At 39.8% G+C, this 23,103-nt stretch overlaps 1 protein-coding gene across 4 annotated transcripts in view; it reads right to left on the bottom strand.

Annotated features, from left to right (window-relative positions):
- The window catches only part of LOC132820827 (type 2 lactosamine alpha-2,3-sialyltransferase-like), a 90,003-nt gene extending 67,560 nt beyond the window's left edge, over positions 1-22,443 (bottom strand). For 2 of the 4 annotated variants that reach the window (XM_060833161.1, XM_060833160.1), the window contains exons 1-2: positions 22,422-22,443; positions 22,200-22,312 (exon numbers count right to left, since the gene is read on the bottom strand). The gene's annotated coding sequence lies outside the window, so the exon portion shown is untranslated. The remainder of the gene's footprint in view (positions 1-22,199; positions 22,313-22,421) is intronic. The other 2 variants (XM_060833165.1, XM_060833166.1) reach the window with 1 other exon arrangement.
- Between the last annotated feature and the right edge of the window lie 660 nt (positions 22,444-23,103).

Raw genomic sequence — 23,103 nt, 5'->3', positions numbered from 1 at the left:
CTTCAGAAAAGTGAAGACTGAAGGGGTCATGATTGAGGTGTAGAAGATTGAGGGGTATGGATAGGGTGAATAGAGCGCAGCTGTTTCCCTTGATTGAGGAGTTATCACAAGAGGTTATAGTTTTAGGTTGAAGGACAAGGGATTTGGGGAAAAAAAACAAACATTGACCTCAGCAAGTGGTGGGAATCTAGAATGCTCTGCATGGGAAGGTAGAAGAGGCCAGAAACCTTAAAACCATTTGAATGACCACTTCAAACCTCATAACGTTCAACGATTATAAAATAAGTACAGGAAATTGGGATTAGTGTACTTTTAGCTTTAGTTATGTCAGTGGAGACTCAATGGGCTGAAGGGACTTTTCTGTTAAAGAAGAATCTCTGAATCATGGCCTCATTCTAGATTTGCCCACTAAAGAAATTATTTTCTTGGATCTACTGTCAAATTTCTGCATCATGCTAAATATCATGGCTAGATTACCCATCAATCCCTTTTATTATATAATCTGCCCTCCAAAGTAACACTTTAAGCCCTGGCATCATTGGTTGAATTTGTATTATAATTTGTTAAACAATACATTTTTGAGTTATAAAACATTTAAACTACAGAGACACTTCTGGCTAGTGTATGCCAGTCAAGTTAGAGCTAACCAGGTTAACCCCACTTCACAGCAATTGCTCCACAGCACAGTTTTGGGTACATAATCCAAGGAACTAAGTCTCACACTCCAATCAGGGAGGACTGATACAATTAAGTACCACTTTAGTATTTAACCTCCAAGAATTAACAAACAATATTCCAATACCTTTTCTGATTTATTTTTGCATCTGTGCACTAGCTTTTATAGACTTCTTGACCACACTTATTACAACATTAAAATATGGAGAATAGAGACTTTAAATGGTTGATCTTTATAAAGTGCTTTTTTTTCCTGTTTCTGCCATTCATATGATTACAGAGAATATACAGCATGGAAACATTCTAAACAAATACTCCCTGCCAATGTTCCACTAAGACCTTTTCCTAAAGCCTCATCGAAATCTGGCATCACAACAATCCATTCCCTCCGCCTTCAAATGCTTGCTTACTTTCCCCTTAATAAAAAAAAATTAACACATTCACTTCAATGATTTCCTACAGCACCCAGCTTCACACTCTCATGTTCTTTGGGTAAAAATATTGCTTCTGAATTCACAATTGCCTTTGTTGTATATTAGATTGATGGCCCCTAGTTATGCTCCTACTAGAAGAGGAAGTATTCTCTCTGCACCTATTCAGCATTTCAAATTGAAAACAACTCTACTGTCACTCAACTTGGTCTTTTTTCCATGAAGGTTAATTCTTTCCTGTATGTAAAATATAATCTTTTGGCATCAACCTGGCATTCCTCTTGGCACACATTCTATATATTTTGTATAAAATGGCAAGCATGAGAGCATGTTAAGTGCAATCTAACCAAGGTTTGACTTAGGTCCAGCATTATTTCTAGGGTTGGTAAGTAAATATAGTGCTTTGTTTTGCTTTTCTAAAAATAAAAAGGCCCTGCTGATTTGTGTCACAATGTTTAGGGACTAGTGCATTTGTAATCACACACTTCATTCCTCCAGGAAGCCTAAATCTTGTCCTTTTCAGCAATGAGTAACCCCACTATTCTTCCTACTAATTTGTGCTAAACTTTGTGAAAGACTGTATTTGCATATTCTGCAAATTTACTAATACCCTCAAACTTCTTGTCACTACAAATTTAGAAATGATATTTTTGATTTTAAAAATCAAATCATTTATGCAAATTGTGAACAGCATTTTCCTAGAACTGATCTTTGGACAACAGTGCTTGTCACCTCCGCTTCTATCAGTAACACTGTACTCCCACATACTTTCTGGAATTAGGCCAACTGGCAATTCAGTCATCAGTCTATTAAAGAGCACATTGTAGCCTATCATCTTGTTGTCAACATACTTAAATTGTCTAACTCTTTGAAGCCTCTTTATGCCCTCCTACATCCCATTTTCCTATGGAGTTTTCGATCATCTGAAAACTTGAGCATAACCCTCATCAGGAGGCAAATAAAGCCAATATCACATCGATAAAAATCATTACCCATCTCCACAGAATAATGAATCTTTGTGAAAATTATCCTACACCAGTTTCCAGTGTCTCATTTTATGCATTTTGATTTAAAAGTTAATTATTAAATCAAGTTAACATGGGTCACTAACAAAAAAATTCAAATTAAATTTTAAAATCGTTGTGGATGGAGGTAATATGGGCTCCTGCAGCACCCACCAGTCCCAGAAGGTCTCAGGTAGATCAGAAATGTTTCTATGATCAGGTGAAATCCCGTTAATGCCCATTCCCTAAACATAATTAAAACAGTTAACACACAATGAGCAGAATTATGGAGGTCAGCCAAGTTCTTTAGCTTTAAATGTAGAAAACTTAAATTTGCTTTCTTTTTTTAAAATAATTCATTAGAACATTATATGAGCATAGAGTAATTGAACTTGGTCATTCTCAGCTGTTTTGCCATCATTCTAAAATACTTACTCTCCCTTCTTTAGGGATAATTTGTTATCTGAATTTCAACCTACAAAAGACATCTATTTGCACAATTCGTGACTAGTTTCAATCAGAACATGCAGAATTTTAAATAGTCACACATTGAAGTTTCTGAGGTTTAATTCATTGTTAAATTCAAAGGATCCTAATAATTTAATTCCACATTTACATAATTTTTGTCAAATGGAAGACAGCCTGGTTCTTGCTTTCCACATATGAATGGATAGTCAGTAAGTGTTTAACTTTTCTTGGACAATTATTATTATCTTGACTCCCTGACTATTTCCAAAATCGCCTCAATGATTATTTGATATCCAGCACTGAATTGGAAGACTTTTCAACCCATTAAATACTGGAAGGCCAACAAGTCAATCTATGTAATCCTGACCACAAACACTATTCCCCAGGCATTATTTTATTGAACGTTAGACGTAGGAGCAGGAGTAGGCCATCTGGCCCTTCAAGCCTGCTCCTCCATTCAAGACGATCATGGCTGATTTTTTCTGGGACTCTGTTTCACTTACCCGCACTCTCACTGTACTCCTACATTTTTTTATTGTTCAAAAAAATCCTAGCTTTAAAATCATTGACTGAAGTACTGTCAACTACTTCACTGGGCAAGGAATTCCATAGATTTACAACCTTCTGGGTGAAAAAATTACTTTTCAATTCAGTCTTAAATCTGCTTCCTCTAATCTTGAGACTGTGCCCTCTTGTCCTAGTTTTACCTGCCAGTGGAAACATCCTCTCTACTTCTCTTATCTATTCCCTTCATAATTTTATATGCTTCTATAAAGATACCCCCTTCATTCTTCTAAATTCCAATGAATATAATCCCCGTCTACTCAACCTCTCCTCATAAGCCTATTCCCTCAACTCCGGAATTAACCTAGTGAACCTCCTCTGCACCCCCTCTACTGCCAGTACATCCTTCTCAAATAAAGAGACCAAAACTGTACACAATACTCCAGGTGTGGCCTCACCAGCGCCCTGTACAGCCGCAATATAACCACCTTGCTTTTAAACCCAATCCCTTGAGCAATGAAGGGCAAAATTCCATTTGCCTTCCTAATTACTTGTACAGACCAACCCTCTGTGATTCATTGAATGGGGAAAGACTGCAGAAAGAAACAGAACAGAAACAGTTAGGAGTCCTTGTGCTTAAGCCACAAAAAGCTAGCATTCAAGTTCAGCAGGTAAGAGGGAAGACAAATGGAATGTTAACCTTTATTTCAAAAGGGAAGAGAGTATAAAAATATGGAAGCCTTGTTAAAACAATGCACTGTGCTAGTCAGACAACAGCTGAAATACAGAGACCAATTTTGTGCTTCTTATTTAAAGGCAAGACATACTGGCATTGGGGGCAGTATGTCTTCCAGGAAAAAGGTAAACTAAGCTGATCCTAGGCTTGGAGGGACTCTCTTATGAAGAGAGGTTGAGTAGTTTGGGCCTGTACTCACTGGGGTTTAGAATAATGAGAGGCAACATTTTTGAAACATAAGATGCTTAGAGGACAGGGCAGGATAGATGCAGAAAGGTTGTTTCCTCTGATGGGAGAGTCTAGTTCCAGAAAGAATTGTAGCATAAGAAATCACACATTTAAGACAGAGAGGAGGAAAGATTTCAAATGAATTTGTGGAATTCTTTACCATTGGAGGCTGATGGAGGCTGGGTCATTGAGCAAATTCAAGTCTGAGATATACAAATTCTAATCAAGAGTTAATGGGGAAAAGGCAGGAAAGTGGACTTGAGGATCATCAAACCAACCTTGAGCTCAATGAATTGCAGAGAAAATCTGATGGACTGAAATGCCTGCTTCTGTTTATGTCTGATGATCTTGATTCTCTCTTTGAAAAGCTGAACCAAACTGTTCAAAGTTTGGCGTGTTGAGATTTCAAATCAGATATTTACATCATTTCTAAGACTACCTATTTCCACCTCACAACATTTCCCCACTCTGCTTCTCAGCTCCTCCGCTGCTGAAACCTTCACTCATGCCTTTGTTAACTTTAGCTTTGACTATCCCAATACGCGTCTCGCCACTCTTCAAAACATTAGTCTATATAAAGTGGAGGTCATCCAAAACTCTGCTGCCCATGTCCGTAACTGTACAACCATTAGCACTGTACACAACCTGGCTTGCGTCCAGTAAAGCAATACCTTTACAAGCCCATTAACAACCCCATCCTTAATTTTCAAATCCCTCCATAGCCTCATTCCTCCCTGCATTTGTCATTCCCTAGAGTTTCAATACATGAGCACCTAACCCTTGAGTTTTCATCCTTGATTTTAGTTGCTCCACTACTGTACTGGTCCCTTTAGTGGACTCAGCCCCACGTTTTATCTCACTTATGATGATCCTCATGTCTCTTGTATCAAACACAAGATCAATTGCCCCAATATCTCCTTTTGCAACTTATATAGCATGTGTCTTTCTGTCATAGAATCAACAAGTAATCTGTCGTAGAATCCCAAATGCAGGAGGAGACTATTCAGCCCATCAAGTCTGCATCGAACCTTCGAAGACCATTGCACCCAGGCCCACAGCCCCACCCCATCCCAGTAACCCCACATAGGGTTTTTTTTCCATGCCAATCCATCTAACCAGCACATCTTTGCACTGTAGGAGGAAACCAGAGCACCCAGTTGAAACCCAAGCAGACACAGAGAATGTGTAAACTCCAAACTGACAGACAGTCACCCAAGGCTGGAATTAACCCAGGTCCCTAGCACTGAAAGGCAGCAATACTAACCACTGCGCCTTGATGCCACTGTCACACTCCTAATTTATATCTTGCAGATGGCAAACATGTTCTAGAGTTAGGCGATGAGTTTTCACTGCAAAATTCCTAATGTCTTTTATTCTTATAATCAGTGTTATTGTGTCCGATTGAGTTTAATTTTGGTCAATGTTCCACAATGTTGATAACGGAGGATTCAAGTAATAGTAATACTATTAAATGCCAAGAGGTGGGAGCTAGATTCTCTCACGAAAATAAAGTGCTAGAGAAACTCTGTCAGTCAGGCAGCATCTGTGGAGAGAAAAAAAACGTTTCAAGTCCGGTGCCTTTCCTGAAAGCAGCATTTAGGCTGATAATAGGGTGTGGAAAGAGTGAATTCAATAAGCGGCGATGGTGTCAAGTGAGAGAGGAAAAAAAAGGACAATAAAGAATTCCTGATAAGCTGGGAGAAAAATAAATGCTGAGCAGGTGGTCATTCAAAGCAGAAACAGATGAAAATGGGCTGACTAAGCTTGAGAAAACAGAACCTGGGTGCGTGGGGCTGGATAACAAACATGAAGGGAGAAGGTTTTTAGATTAGATTACTTACAGTGTGGAAACAGGCCCTTCGGCCCAACAAGTCCACACCGACCCGCCGAAGCGCAACCCACCCATACCCCTACATTTACCCCTTACCTAACACTACGGACAATTTAGCTTGGCCAATTCACCTGACCCATACATCTTTGGACTGTGGGAGGAAACCGGAGCAGCCGGAGGAAGCCCACGCAAACACGGGGAGAACGTGCAAACTCCACACGGTCAGTCACCTGAGTCGGGAATTGAACCCGGGTCTCAGGTGCTGTGAGGCAGCAGTGATGCTCTGAAATTATTAAACTCAATGAAAATCGTGATGGATGTAAAAAAAGTACCTGGGTGGGAGGAGGAAGCGTTGTTTCTCCAGCTTGGATTGAGCTGGAACAATGCAGGCCTGAGATAGAAATGTCAGCTTGACAACATGGGTAGTGTGTTGAGGTAGCAAGCAAATGGAAGCTCAGAGTCATTTGCATGGGTAGACTTACACTCATCCAATTACCAAACGTGCAAAAGCATTCCTGTACACAGAACTCAAATACCAGATAATCAAATACTTGAAGGCTTGTCAAGTTACATTTGCCTTCATCACTAGCAAATATACAGAGTCAGAAAATAGCCAAGGTTTCCAATTCTGATCAGAATCCATTACTGCTGCTCTTAAAGTCAACACATTCCTAAAAACATATCCACACCAACACCTTTCAGAGCGAGGTCACAGTGTTGATTTGGAAGAAGGGATATTAGTTATTTCTTCTCTACCTAATTCAAATATCTACGCCAATTCTAATGCTTAACTACTAACCTTGCATGGATCAAACTACATCAGCTCCAGCTGGGAATCAAATCGATGATTTTGTGCTCTGCATGACTAAATGCATACCAGGTGATGTCAATACTCAGTAGGCTACCAGCGTTTCTAAAAGAGCTTTAAGGCTCACTTAGACATTACACAGCAGCAGGTGATGCCAGCCAAAATGGTGGAACACAGCCAATCAGGATTGAGACGAAAGCGGAGAATCCACAGGAGAAATCAAGGAGCATTTTAAAAAAAAAAGATGTCTTTATTCATAATCCTAAATTACAGAATTCAGATAAATATCCATTTGCTGATACTGATACATGTACCCATGTTTATTGGTTCTATTTAGCTTGCAGCTCAGGACAAAAATGTGCATATTCAAAAATAGTGCCCAAAAATTGATTTTTTTTTCCACTGGATTATGAATTAATGCTCTGCCCAGAGTGGATACGTCTCCCACTTCTAATGAATTACAAACCAGATCGCAAAAAGAAGCGGAGACAGGGAAGTTATTATTAAAATCAAACCACTGTTATTTCAAACACCTGTTGATGGGATTTGAACCCAATTCTTCTAGTTCAGAGGTAGGGACACTATCACTGCACCACAAGAACACATTAAAAGAGATAACAAATGTAGGTAACAAAGCAACAAGCATTGCTTTCAGGTCCTATTGACAACATGAATTAGCAGAGGGTGGTTAAAGCTAGCCACAGACTTCTGAACTCCCTTGATATGGAAGAGTTCAGAAAGTTTGAGAATGGCACATATGGCACCCTTGTTCAAGAAGCGTACAGGACATTCCTTTCTAACTACAGGTCAGTTTGTTTCTAAGATTCCATGACTACCAGACTGGGGTGGGAAGTGAGAAAAATCAACTTGCAATCAGAGAGGTTTCAGTATATTAAGGGTGATAAATGCATTTATAAAAGACAGATAGTGCTTGACTGAAAAGAACTTTGTGTGGACAACCACTGTGAACCTGATTGGTGAATTGGCCACCTCTGCCACAAAAACATGGTGAAGGCAAACCCAAAAATTTCCCCAAAAATCACTAAAACGAGATTAATCATGAAATCAATGACTACACATTACATAAATTCCAATGAGAAAAAACCCCTAAAATACATTCTTACATATTTCTCTAGATTTCTAAACTTTCCATAAACCCGCTTCGTGGATAACAAACTTGAGCAATAAAATGACAAATTTCACATAAGCTCTCGTTATTTAATGTGTTGTCAGTATGATTCTTCATATCTTTCAATACTGTTGTGCTACACAATTGAAGCTAACTGGAGGTTGCCAAAACAAGGTACTAAAGTTGTTGGCTTTTGAAAGATCAACATTTACTTTGTTTGCATTAATAGCTTGCTATATGGCCAACTGTCTTGCTAAATTTGACCTTTTTAAAAAAAGGTAACAGATAGAATGCTTGTTTAATAAATAGCCTCATGCTTCCATTTTCAAAGACAGCTTCAACTCCCCCTCCCAATCTGCCAAGGGCATGCAAGTCCTGGGTCTCCTCCACCGCCAAATCCAAGCCACCGGATGCCTGGAAGAAGATCAGCTCATTTCCAACCACAAGATCAACATTGATTTCAACAGATTCCTCACCTCCCCTTCCCTGCCCTCCCCTCCCACCACAGCATCCCAGATCCAACCCTTCAACTCAGCACCACCCTAGACTTGTCCTATCTGTCCATCTTCCTACCCAACTATCAGCTCCACCCTCCCCTCCTACCTATCACCATCACACCACACCTACATCTACCTTTTCCCTTCCCAGCTACCTCACCCCCAGTCCCACCTCTACTCTCCTATTTATTTTTGCCCCCTTACTTCCCGGCACCCCCCCCCCCAAAATTCCTGATGAAGGACTTATGCCCAGAATGTTAACTCTCCAGCTCCTCGGATGCTGCCTGACCTGCTGTGCTTTTCCAGCACTATACTTTTCAACACTGAACACCAGCATCTGCAGTTCTCACTTTCTCCTAGAAAATATAACAATGCTAGAAAACCAAATTACATATGCATTTATGGATTGGGAAATAAACAGGTGACCAAAATTATAACATTTATAATTTTTTGTCGATACATATCAGAGAAAAGAAGCTTGATAAAACTAACAGTCACCCAGCACGGCAAAGAACGAAAACATTATCAATGCAAAAGTATATAATTTCTTTCCTTTCTTTTCCCCTAATTAAGAGTAAAAGTTGTATTCACATAGCACCCTTCACATCCTCAGCATTACACAGCCAGTTGAGTACTTCTTAAGTCTATTCACTCATTTATAGGCAATATCACAGCTATTTTGTCTATAGTTAAGATTACTGGCAAGATGAATGTGTTTTCATGGTAATCATTGACGATTCAGTACTGTAAAAGAAAAGCTCCATTGTGCCTTTTGAATAGTGCTGTGGCATATTTTACATTCAGTTGAGCAGGCACATAGGGCCTCTGACAATATAGTACTGTCTCAGGATAGCATTGAAGTGTTACAGTGGGGCTTGAAACTGCAACCATGTAACTCAGGAGGAGCAGAACTACAGTGAGCCAAGAAGGGCAGGCAAAGAATCTGCATGCAAATCCATTGATGCATGGATGGACTGAGCAGATCAGTCAGCCAAGTACTTTGGGAATTGCACACAAGCAGATGATCAGACAGTGTTTCATAATTGCTGGGGCTCTTAAGTGTGAACAGCAGACAGATTAACTATTAATTATATATTTCATAAGTGAATGGCAGCATATTCACACATAAAGTGTAGTAATTTGCCCGTTTTCTCATGAAGGCACTGGAAAGGGGAGGCATTGACCTAGTATTATTAAATTGCTGAACTGTTAATCCAGAGATGCAAGTAAAGTTCTAGGAATTGCATTTAGTTATGGCAGATGGTGGAATGGGAATTCAATAAAAATCTAAAAACAAATCACACAACACCTGGTTATACACCCCAATTCAACACCTGCACTTCCAAAATCAATAAAAATCTGGAATTCAGAGAGTTGATGGCCAGGAAAATGCATTAGTGTCCTTAATGAAACTGCCATCCTTACCTGATCTGACTACATGTGCCTCCAGACAGTGGGTGATTTTTAACTACCTTCTGGGAAATTAGGGATGAACAATTAATGCTGTGGCCTAGCCAGTGATTCTCACATTCCATGAATGAATAAAAAAATACAAGTTAAGGGTAGTTGGAACATCCTTTGTTATAAAGATTATCAATTTTGTATCCTTTCCTCTGCTCATGGATTATGCATTCCAAAAACATAGCTCACATAAATGACAGCTTCCAAACAGCACTGGTTTTTAACCTAACAAAGCCTTCCCTTTGGCCAGAATCTCTCCCACTACCAATCCACACCTCATTGCTAATGAGCAAAGCATTCCTCCAAAAGCACTGCCCATCGTACAGAGGAAACTCTTGATATTGAACTCTTATTAACCCCTTCAATAAAAAGGGAGCTGTATCAGGGAGTCAGAACAAGGTAAGATGATATAGTCCACTACTGCTCTGTACTTGCAGCACCAGAGGTGGTCTGTAGTTCCTAGAAGCTTTTAGTTTTAGATGAAATCAGGAAACAATGAAGGAGAATCACTTCTATTTGTCAAATTTCAAATAATGTCTATGCAACAAAGGTAGACCTGCTCTATTTATCATCGAAAATCTATTTCAGCAAATATCTTTCATTCACTCTCCTGGTCATTGGGGAAACATTAACTTTTCATTTGCTTAAACCTTCTACTTTTTTAAACAAAATTTTCCCTTGTTTTTGTAATTTTCCAGCACAATGCAGAAAGACTAATTAGAATTATGCTCAAGATTACGATCATGGTCATAGCCAGCTGTTCGTGTAACTCCAGGAGAACTTGCAGGAGCAAGTCAGGAGTGCAGTGAAATACTCACCACATGCCTTTGCAGGTCCATCAACACTCCAGTCAAAAAAAGAGACACTATCCAGGACAAAACAACCAGCTAGACTGCTCTCATCTACCATCTTTACAAGCACTACAACATGATTAAAAGATATATCAATAAGATTCACTTGTAATTCAACCTCCATCAGCAGCACCATCCAAATCCACAACCCTTACCATTGAGAAGGGCAAAAGCAGCACAATTTGAGAGAACAAACTTTTACTTGAAGTGCCAGTTATCACAAAGATCAAAAGATATCAAAACATGAAGCTTTAAAAATTATGTCATATGGTCACATTTTCCCCCCTCCAAATAAAATAAAACATACTACATGCTTCATTTGAGTTAATGTTTTGAAAACCTTGAAACTCCAAATTTATCCTAAGTTGAAAAAGAACTAGTTTACACTGTCTAATGGTGGGGATGTTGGAGGAGGAATAACAAAACACATGCTTCTGCAGAACTTTTAAACCAGCATTTTCCTAGAATGTTGTCATATCTGAAGGCTTTGATTGCTTACAAATATGTATATTTAGATTGTTGAGTGAGCTCGATCTTAAAGTATTTGTAAGCGACAATATGGGGCTGTCTCAGTTTCGCTGTGAAATTTGACCAATTTCACAAAATGTGTAGCTTTGGTATTAGATGATTAATATTTTACTGCCAGTTTAATAGTTGCAGGCGACACAGATAACAGCATCATACACACAAACACAAAGGGCTCTTTTGGCACAGTCATACTGCTTCTGAGCTAAGAAGCCTGGGCTCAAGTTTCACCAACTCCAGGAGGTATATCATAACATCTGAGCAGGTTGATTAGAAGACATCCACAAATGCATGAATCATGAGCAGACACAATCCATTTAGCTTCTCAAACTTTGTCCACTGCTAAATAAGATAATGGTAACTCAAATTACTGCTTAGCCCTGATAAGCAAGGGAGTGAAAAGTTAACAAAAATCTGTCTATTTCTGCCTTCAAGAAAGTCAACACTTCAGCTTCTATTATCTTTTCAGGAAGTCAGCTGCAAAGGCTCACAGCCCTCTGAAAAAAATAATTGCCCCATCCGTTTTAAACTGAATGATCCCCAATTCTAAACAATAATCTCTAGTTCTAAATTCTCTGTTAGATAAAACATGACAGTGCCTAAATCATATCACTAATCACCTAGCCCAATTTAACAGACTTATTAAATTTAGCTGAATAGCTAGGCTAGCTAGATTCAAAGTGATGTGCCAATTTCTCCTCAAAATTGGAACATATGACTTTCTACACATGACAGGTATGAAGGTCAAGAAAGAAAAAGCAGGATCAACCAGTTCATATTAGCTGGCAAAGGTCAGTGGCTAAACAAGTGGTTTACAATGCACAGTGATACCAACAACAGATTGAATTCCCACACCAACTAAGGTTACCACGAAGGAGTCTCCGTCTCAACATCTCCCATCGCCTGGGGCATGGTGACCCTCAGGTTAAACTATCACTAGTTGCCCCTCTAATGAGAGAACAACCCTATGGAGTGGCAAGACAGTCTTCTCGACTGGCACAACTGAGAGAGAGAGAAGCGTTTTATCATCTTCACCTCAGTGGACAGATAATTTCAACAATAATATAAAGGAAAATCAATTGTTTATTAATAGAGACGGGTTATAGTCACACTAACTGAGGCAGCTGAATACTTTGTTTCTTTAAAATTTGACAATGGACATCAGAATATACATTGCTTCTATTCCAGAAGTGTTGCTATGAAGCAAAATTCTGCTTTTCTTCCCATATGCAAGCATGCAATATGCATCTGGAAAGATTACCAAGTTATAACTAAAGAATTTGACAAGTGGCAGAAACCAGTAAACCCAGGCAGGTTTATGAAAAATACAATTAATAGCAACATCCTCTTGATAAATAATTGCATTCTGATCCAGCCTAGCACCTTGGAGAATTTTATTTCAATTTTTTTTTAAATGGTATCTTGTCGTCACTAGCAACAATGGTATTTATTACTCATCCCTGACTTCCCTTGTACAGAGGAGGCTTGCTAGGTTATTTCAGAGGGGATTTCTCTCCACAGATGCTGCCAGATCTGCAGAAATTTTCCAGCAATTTCTGTTTTTATTTCAGAGGGGAATGAAGAGCTGACCACATTAGTGTGCATCCAGAGACAGGCTTACCAGACTGGGTGTTGATAATACATTTCCTCTCCAAAGTGACATTGGTGAAACAGTTCTTTTTAAATGATAATTTCAGTCACAATTACTGAGCCTAGCTTTCAATTCTAGATTTCTTAAATTGAACTTTAATTTCATTAGCAACTGTAATAAAGTTTAAAAGGTGTTTCCATTTTATTAGCCTGTGGCCCTCTGGATTACTCGCCCAGCGACATAATCTCTTTGTGTTTATGAAAACAAAACTAAATGACCAAACAAATAGTACCACATGAAAAAAAAGAGCTCCCAAGTACACTTACGTAGCCATGTACAGCATTTAGATTCAGATACATATAACACCACATTGCAATTTACAACTATGCCAAAGAACTCATGAGAATAACTCTTTCTGAGCCAATGGGCATATAGTAAGTGTGACATACTCCACATGTATGAGGGGAGAGCTGCCCGCAATTTTCCTACCTTGGGTAATTTATACTCCAGGTACGCTCAACTGATTGCAACAAGGATAAAGTTATATTTGTAGCAACAAAAATATAGATTATAGAAATTACTTTTGTTCAGGCACCCCAACCAGAAGTCTATTTTGCCAATATGATCATTATTTTGTCACACTGCTGTCTGAAGTACTTTTAAACCCAAACAGGAAGATTCACACAGTGGTGGAGTATGTGTTGTGTTGCAAAACTTCATCTAAAGCATTCCTTCATTGATACTCATACAAGCATTCAGCTATAAAGAATGCTCAATCTAATGCTTTTGGTTCCATTTAACTATCATGAAAGCAGTTCTTCTATAATGCTATAGCTGCTTTCCTCGCTTAATAGAAAAAGAAAATCACTTAATGTAAATCATGGGGCCTGTGGGAAAAATGGGGTTGGGGCAGACCAGCAAAAAAAAATCACTCATGATCGCTCAAACATCACCCAAAAGTCTAAGACAAAATTTAACACAGCCTGATAAATCATATTTATCAGTTTAACAAAAGTAAATTTAACACAGTATATTGAAAAAAATATTGTAAATGCAGGGACATTATGGTCATCATGATGTGCAAGATCGACTCCCATATTCCTGTTAAGCGAGCAATATCACATTCTCTATTTACGCTCAAAACTCTTTATAATATCTAACTTCCCTTCGTATTATAGCCTCTCTTTTGTGATCATCATCCATAATTTTATTACCAGGACTCTTCTTGCTAACGTCTTGTCATTATGCCCCTCTAGTTTTTCAAAAGGGATAATCTCGGAGCAGTAAAAAATGAGGTCTGCAGATGCTGGACATCACAGCTGAAAATGTGTTGCTGGTCAAAGCACAGCAGAGATGCTGCCTGGCCTGCTAATCTCGGAGCAGTGTACCTTTCACAGGACGTTGCTCAATGTATCTCTCTCAGAAAGCTACTCTCTGTACAGTACTTCTCACAGAAAGCTGTTCTGTCGGCAGCTGACATCAACACATGTGCAGAACGACATGAAGATCGGCGCTGACACCTGCATATGCGCAAAATGAAGCACGCGGAACAATCACCACTGGAATCGTATTATTGCAAAGGGATAAGAGTTCTCAAAATTCCTGGTCTTAATTCCACAACAACGCTAAGCAAATTGCGCTGCCAGAACACATTAACTGAGAACTACCTGTACTGCCAATAGTCTACACAATGACATGCATGTTTTACTGCTTATCTTATAAAATACACACTTGCAAATGAGTTGTCTAGTGCTTCCTTCAGATAAAATTAAGAACATTTCTAAAAAGAAAAGAATTCCAACTGATAGAAAATACTGAACTTCGTGTACTTACATTTCTGTGCAGTTAACAATGTGCTTGCTCTGAAATAGCTTGATGGCAGTATTCTCCTGATAAACATTTTATAATGCAAACTATTGTCGGTTGCTCTAATTAACCATGGTGAAAGCCAACCCATAACGCAATGCAAAATTATAAAGTTAACTACTATGATCCAGTGGTGGACTGTAAGGTATCAGTTGATGTGAGAGAAAGGCAAACATTGCTTACAGATTTTGAAAATTTGTTCAATAACTGGTCTGACTGATGGCCTTGTTGGTTCAAGAGTGCCAACAGCTAGAAATGAAGCAGGTAACCTAATGTCCAAGCAGCTGTCTCCTGCACCTTCAAGTGTAAACCTATTAGTCGCCTTATAATGAAAGCATTTTCACCAATGCCAGAAAAATATTAGAGTCCAGGAAGCAAGTATCTCTCTGATCACTAAATAACTAGTCATTGTTGATTTTGGCTACATTTTGTTAGCACTCAGTGCAAATGTCATTTTCCAAGGATAAGCCTTTTACTTCTTCTGAAAAGCCTGACTATGAAGTAAACAAGGAAGCAAAAAATCTTTTCCACAGGTCAAACAATGAGTTGATGCAATATTAATATTTACCATCTGAAATAAAATGTGTTACTGAACCTTCATAGACCTCTGAGACACAAAGATATTATACTGACAGGCTATGAAGATCAGTCAAAACCTCGACAGTAATTGGTGTTCAAGAGCATACTTGAAACTAAATTATTCTGCAGATACAGAAATTACATTTGTCTCTTTCACTAGTAGATTAGATTTCCAACAGTATGGAAACAGGCCATTGGGCCCAATAAGTCCACACTGACCCTCTGAAGAGTAACCCATCTAGGCCCATTCCCCTACCCTGCATTTAGCCCCGACTAATGCACCTAACACCATGGGCAATTTTATCATGGCCAATCCACCTAACCTGCACATCTTTGGTCTATGAGAGGAAACCTGAGCACCCGGAAGAAACCTAAGTAGATACAGGAAGAATGTGCAAACTCCACACAGACAGTCACCTAAGGCCGGAATTGAACCCAGGTCCCTGGCGCAGAGGCAGCAGTGCTAACCACTCAGCCACCGTGCCACCCCTTTGAAATTGTTTTATGAAATTTTTAAAATTCAGAATCTTGCTTTCTTGCTGAAGTGTACACATAGCTGAAGTGATTAAACTGAAGTCAAGCAACATTATCTGCTATATCAGCCAAAGGAAAGACGTAGTGCCAGTAGATGCTTACATTCCATGTTAATATATAATGGCATCTAGTGTTGTCTCAACACAAACATTGCCTGAGTAGAGATATTTATAAAATCAACCTGTTCAGATGGGTTACAACACAACCCTGGAGCAGGTGGGACTTGAACCCAGGCCTTCTAGTTCAATGGTAGCGATACTGCCACAGGGCCAAAACAACCTTTGCAATATTTCCTGAGTTTATGCTATTTAACCTATTTTTCCTAACCAACCTGTTAACTGGTGTTATTACACGTTTCTAATCCAGATGTAGGGACTCTACCAATGCACAAGAGGTAAATATGAACTGATTGTGCTTAAATTATTAATCTACTTTTCTAATCAACTTGTTCAGAGATGTTAATATTTCCTGAACGTGTTTCTGTTCATTAACATCAAAATGTTTTTCCTTTGTTTGGGTAATTGAAATGAGCTTGAGCTATTCCCACCTGAAATCAAAAAGGTATGGTACTGGAAAAACCACAATAGGTCAGGCAGCATCCAAGGAGCAGAAAAGTTGATGTTTTGTGCAGCACAGTGGCTCAGTGGCTAGACCTGCTGCCTCACAGCACCAGGCACCCGGATTCAATGCCAGCCTCGGGCGACAGACTGGGTGGAGTTTGCTCATTCTCCCAGTGTCTGCATGGGTTTCCTCCCTCAATCCAAAGATGTACAGGTCAGGTGAATTGGCCATGCTAAATTGCCCACAGTGTTCAGGGATACTCGAGGGTTAGTGTGGGCTTGTTGGGCCAAAGGGCCTGTTTCCACACTGTAGCAATTCTATTCTTCTCATAAGCTCTTCAAGATGAATGGCTTATGTCCAAAACATCACTGTCCTGCTCCTCAGATGATGCCCGATGTACTGGCTGTGGAAGCTGTCTTCTCTCTCCACCAGAATTGCATGTGAGACAGTCCATTTTCCTGACTTTGTCTTTGCTAAGAGTCTGTGTACTAGATGTTACTATATTGTAACAGTTTGCTGTTTAGTAGCTCAATAACCTTGAGCTTACCAATTGGATTCAAAACTAGCTTAATGGCAGGAGGCAGAATGACATTGAGTTTTCTTTTGGACTGGAGGTCTGTGGTCAGCATTGCTCCACAGATATTGGTGCTGGGTCCACTTTTGTCTGTCATTTATATAAATGATTTAGATGAGAATATAGAAAACATTGTTAGTATGTTTGTGGATGACACCAAGATTAGTAGCAGTGGACAGTGAAGAAAGTTATCTAAGATGACAAAGAGATTTTGTTCAATCAAGTCAAAGTCTGAAGAACGGCAGGCAAGTTTAATTTGGATAAATGTGAGATATTGCATTTTGCAAAAACAAACTAGGGCAAACTTAGAGTTGTAGAACAGAGACCTAGGAGTTCAGGTACATACTTCTTTGAAGTTTGCATCCCATATAGATTGGATGGTTAAGAAGGTATTCAATATGCTTGCCTTTATTACTCAGACTTTTGAACATAGGACTTGAAATGTTATTGGGGAGCCTTCTTCTGGAGTTCTGGTCACTCTGTTATAGAATGGATATTATTAAGCAGAAGAGGGTTTATAAGAGATTTACCAGGATATCATCAGGAAAGGAGGTTTTGAGTTATAAACCTATAAAAGTGTGAAGTCATTCATTGGAAGGTAGAATTTGAATACAAAATTCGAGTTAAAGGCAGGATGCTTGGCAGTGTGGAGGAACAGAGAGATCTTGGGATTCCACGTCCATAGATCTGTCAAAGTTGCCACCAGATTGATAGGGTTGTTAAGAAGGCGTATGGTGTGTTGGTTTTCATTAGCAGGTGGATTGAGTTTAAGATCCTCGATGTTATGCTGCAGCTATAGAGTCCTGGTTAGTCCACTCGTGGAATATTGTGTTCAGTTCTAGTCGCCTTTTCAAAAGGAAGGATATGGAAGCTTTAGAGGGGGTGCAGAGGACACTTACCAGGATGCTGCCTGGAATGGAGGGTATGTTTTATGAAGTAAGGTTAATGGAGGCTTTTGTCACTGGAGTGAAGGAGGATGAAAGGTGACCTGATAGAGGTGTACAAGATGTTGAGAGGCATAGATAGAGCAGAAACACCTATCACAAGGGGGCATAATAAAGGTAATTGATGGAAGGTTTAGAGGAGATGTCAAAGATAGGTTTTGTTTATTCACTCAGCGTGGTGGATGCATGGATTGCACTGCCAGCAGTAGTAGTCAACTACATTAGGGACATTTAAGCAGCTCTTGGATAGGCACATGGAAGTTAGTATAATGAAGAGTAAATAGGTTAGTCTATCTTCGAGTAGGAGAAAAGGCTGACAACATCAAGAGCTGAAGGTCCTATACTGCTATGTGGAGAGGATGGATAGGCTGGGATTTTTTTTTCACTGGAGCATAAGAGGTTGAGAGGTGACTATATATAGAGGTTTCTGAAATCATGAGTGGTATCAAAAAGGTTAAAGGGCAGGTGTCTTATCCCTAGACTGGGGAATATCAAGCCTAATAAGCATATTTTTAATGTGAGAGGAGAAAGATTTTAAAAAAAGGACGAGGGGAAACTTTTCATTTTTAAAAAAAAACAAAAACACTGATTTGTGTGGAATGAACTTCCAGAGGAAATGTTAATGCAGGTGAATTATAATATTAATAAAACATTTGCAGAAGTACATGAATAAGAAATGTTTGGGGGGATATGGGCCAAGTGCAAGCAGGTGGGACTAGTTTAGTTTGGGATCCTGGTTGGCGTGGACTGCTTGGACAGATGAGTCATATGGCACGTAAACAGACCAATGATAAGCTTTCCAGTAGAGTTAATTATTCCAAATTCTTTTGTTTGTATTTTAACTGGGGATAATAAAGCATGTTTTGCTTAAAACTAAATAGTGTGACCAACTGAATAATATCTCAAACGCAGCACCTTATGAATGCCTTTGAATAAAAGGTTAGGGTCTAGGCGGTCTCTGATATATTCGCAGGAGTTTAGCTGCTCCATAACAAGTGGTAAATAACATTCATGTCACACTGGGCAATGACCATTTCCAATGACAGAATCTAATTATTGCCCCTTGACATTCAGTGGGCATTATAACTGCTATCTTCCCATTATCAACATCCTGAACTGGATCAGCCATATTCATACTTTTGCTATAAGAGCGAACCAGAGGCTAGGAACTCTGTGGTAAGGAACTCAACTTCTGTTTCTGCATTATCCATTCACCACAAAGGTGGTACAAGTCAGGAGGGAGATGGAATACTCTACACTTTCCTGGTACTGTCCAAAAACATTAAACAGCTTGACATCCAGGACAAAGCTGACCACTTGATTGATACCACATCCATCACCTTCAATACTGATGCAGTGATGACACTGTGTGCCATCTGCTAGATTCACTGCAGTAACTCAAGGCTCCTGTTATAGTCGTTTCCAAACCCACAATATCTATTGTCTAGAATGGCAGGAGCAGCAGATGCATGGGAGCAGAACCATTAGCAACTTCCCATCAAAGAGGCACATCAGACTTGGAACTCAAATTAAAGCAAAATACTACAGATTCTTGAAATTGAAGAGCCCATCACTAGTTTGCAAGCCATCATTATCATTGAAAATCTGCTCTAGTGCTCTGTGGGACAGCACAGTGGTTCAGTGGTTAGCACTGCTACCTCATGGCACCAGGGTCCTGGGTTTGATTCCTGCCTCAAGCGACTGTGTGAAGTTTGCACATTTTACCCCTATCTGCGTGGGTTTCCTCCCACAATCCAAAGACATACAGATCAGATGAATTGGCCATGCTAAATTGCCCATAGTGTTAGGTGCATTATTCAGGGCTACAATATAGGAGAAGGAAGTGGATCTGAGTGGGTTACTCTTCAGAGGGTTGTTGTGGACTTGTTGGGCCAAACGGCCTGTTTCCATACTGTGGGGAATCTAATCTAATCTGAAATAAAACAAAATGTGCTAGAGAGCAGCAAGTGGAACAGATGGTGAAGGTGCTCAGAACAAAAAAGGAAAATAGAGTGTTCGCACCAATAGAGAAATGATGCAGATGCAGAATAAGTGTTAATACTAGAAAATAGGTCAGCGGTTGAAAGCACACTCAAATAGGATGGAAGGATGGGGCAATGAGGGAGTGTAATCAAACTGGAGGACCATGTTTCTAATCTAAAATTGCTGAATTCAATGTTAAGATTAGAAGACTGCGAAGTGTCTAAGCAGAAAATGAGTTGTTCTTCCAGCTTGTGTTGGTATGGGTTTCACTGGAGCACTACATCAGCATTTCAGTGGAAATGACGGCTTGCAAGCTAGTGATGGGTTCTTCGATTTCAAACTGCCTACAGCCTAGAGGACTCAACACTGAGTTCGCCAATTTCAAATAACCTCCCTTCCCTTCCCCTGACTTCCTCCCTTCCACCAACCAGATTCATTCCTTCTATTGACCAACTAGGATGTACCCTCTACCTGACTCCATCTATCTCCACTTCACTACCCTGCTCCTCACACCAAGTCCTGAAGGGTCACACTCAAAACATTGATTTCTTCACCCCCTAATGCTGCTTGGCTTGCTGTGTTCTTCCAGACTCCTGCCTGTCTACTGTCACAAATCGGTGACAGCATTAAAAATATTTTCTAGCCCTCCTCAGTTCTGAAGAATCATTTTGGACGTAAAACATCAACTCTCTCCACAGAAGCTGCCAGTCCAGAGTTCCTCCAGCATGTGATTTGTAAGATCTGAATTAGAACAACAAATCGCTGTTCATTTACTATTGCTGGGTAAAACTACTGAAATTACTCCCTACAGCATTGAGAGTATACCTTCACCCCTTGGCTGCAGCAGTCCCAGCTGGTGACTCACTCAGAACACTCAAGGGCAACTAGGGATGAGCAATAAATGTTAGTTTACTAACCCACATGCCAATAAATAAATAAATAACGATACATGAACCACAAAAGAAGGACAGGGCCATACAAAAAATATTGTGAGCAAGGCAAAATTTGGACACTGTCCTGGAAAGTTAAGAGTCAGGGAGAAGCCATGATATATAGGGATTTGAAAAGAAAACGAAGGCTCTAATATTGATCAAGTGTTATATTCATAGATGCAAAGACCTGGGGGGAGGGGAAGGGGGTCTTAAAAGTCTAAGTTAAACAGATCAGGTAAAGGGCAGAATGACTACTATATTAACACAGTCAGAGATGGCAATAAATAGGAGACAGCATTTATGGGTCAGTGCATTGAGGGCAAGTCTTGAGACGCCATGTCGCAGTGTACAGGACATTGGTGAGGCCACTTCTGGAATACTGTGATCAATTCTGGTCGCCCTGCTAAAGGAAAGATGTGAAACTTAAAAGGGTTCAGAAAGGATATGCAAGGATGTTACAGGATTGCAAGGTTTGAGCAACTAGGAAGAGATTAAATAGGCTGGGACTATCTTCCCCTGGAGCATTAGAAGATGAGGGGTGACCTTGTAGAGGTTTATAAAGTCATGAGGAAGACCAAGAGGGTAAATAGACAAGGTATTTTTCCTGTAATTGGGGAGTCCAAAATGAGAGGGCACAAGTTAAAGGTGAGAAGGGAAAGATTTAACAAGGACCTGAGGGGGCAACTTTTTCCAAGCATAAGGTGGTGTAGGTATGTAATGAGCTGCTAAAGGAAGTGCTGGAGGCTCATACAATTCTAACATTTAAAAGGCACCTGGATGGGTATATGAATAGGAAGGGTTTAGAGGGATATGGGCCAAATACTGGCAAATGGGGTTGGCTCGGACGAGATGGGCCAAAGGGTCTGTTTCCCTGCTGTGTGACTTACGAATTCCTCTCTCCAATCATCGTCGATAGAACACAGTCGGGGGTTTTCACAACAGACCTGATGAAAGAGCAATGCTTCGAAAGCTAGTGCTTCCAAATGAACCTGTTGGACTATGACCTGATGTTGTGTGATTTTTAATCTTGCCTAAAACAAACAAACAATCACGATTGCACTCGCTGAGATGAGCAAAAAATATTTACTCCCCAGATTGGAATTTGTAAAAAAAACTTAAAGCGAGGTGCTGGAGAACTGCAGTTAAACTGTACGCGAGTAAGAGGGACTAACTGCCTCACAAAAAACCAGACGAGCAACATCTAACATTTGAATGATAAAAACAGATGTTTAAAGAGACGGAAAAATTAACCGAGGGTTCCGTAGCAGCAAACAGGGAAATCAAGATGAGAAATGAAAGGGACCAATGGTGAAAAAAAACAGGAAGAAGAATATTAACTTCACTTAGCTAATGTTCTAAAGCAGCGAAGCTAGCAAAAGGAGATTTAAGAATAGTCACGGTGAAAAACGAGTTAACAAGAAACCCCACCCAACCCTCTCCCGCCCGGGTTTAAACACCCGATTGGTAAAGACAAAGTAAACACTTACTAAATCAATTCAAGGAAGAACAGAACGGCCTGACTTTCCGTTATATACCCTTCCGCTCCCTTCGAGCTCCGTTTAGCTGTTCAGTAGCCAACAGTGGGCGGGACAAAGATTTCCTGTCACAGCGAGCGAGAGAAGGCAAAGTAGGTTAAATGCCCTTCCTATTCGAACGTGCAACAGATGTCTATGCGTAAGCTGTTGCAGCACACAGAGAGAAAAAAATACCTGTATCTGATACTGTAATTTATGTTCCTTGGAAACAATCCACATCTGCTTCTCACAAGCAGACTTAAGTTTTGTTTTAGAAAAATGTTGGAGAGATCACACGTGAAATTTTTAAATCATTTTAACTTGTTAAAAGGGATAGTTTCATTGTCTTTATGCTCAGTGGTCCGCACATCCGTTGTACCTGCTAGCTTTTTGTTGAGTCAAAAAAAAGTGTCCATCTTGCTATTCTTGGAAAGTTATGCAATGCATTAAGTAAACCGTAACACCACAACTTCATGATATACCACGATGTGAGATGGGATTGGTATCTCTGGCAAGGCTGGCATTTGTTGCGCATCTCTGATCTCTCTTGAACTGATCGGCTCCCTCAGCCATTCCAGAGACCACTGGCCATTGTTGTGAACGTGGAGTCACATAGAGGTCAGGTCACGTAAAACTGCAAATTTCTTTCACTACATTAGAACCAATTGGCATACCAGATTCGCTTGCTTTTACAACAAACATGCACACAATTTTGGCCAGCTTTTAAGTTTAGATTTTTATTGATTTTACCTTGGGGCTCTGGAATATCAATCATCATTAGGCCACTGCCTCCCTAGCTGACGCAAACTTGTTATGCATTGCCCTTCTTGTGACTTGCTGAATTATCTCGTTTTCCCTGTCTGGTCTCACTGCATGC

The sequence above is a fragment of the Hemiscyllium ocellatum genome, chromosome 12 (genome assembly GCF_020745735.1).
Source record: "Hemiscyllium ocellatum isolate sHemOce1 chromosome 12, sHemOce1.pat.X.cur, whole genome shotgun sequence".
Classification (NCBI taxonomy): Eukaryota; Metazoa; Chordata; class Chondrichthyes; order Orectolobiformes; family Hemiscylliidae; genus Hemiscyllium; species Hemiscyllium ocellatum.
This window is presented reverse-complemented; position numbering and strand designations above follow the sequence as displayed.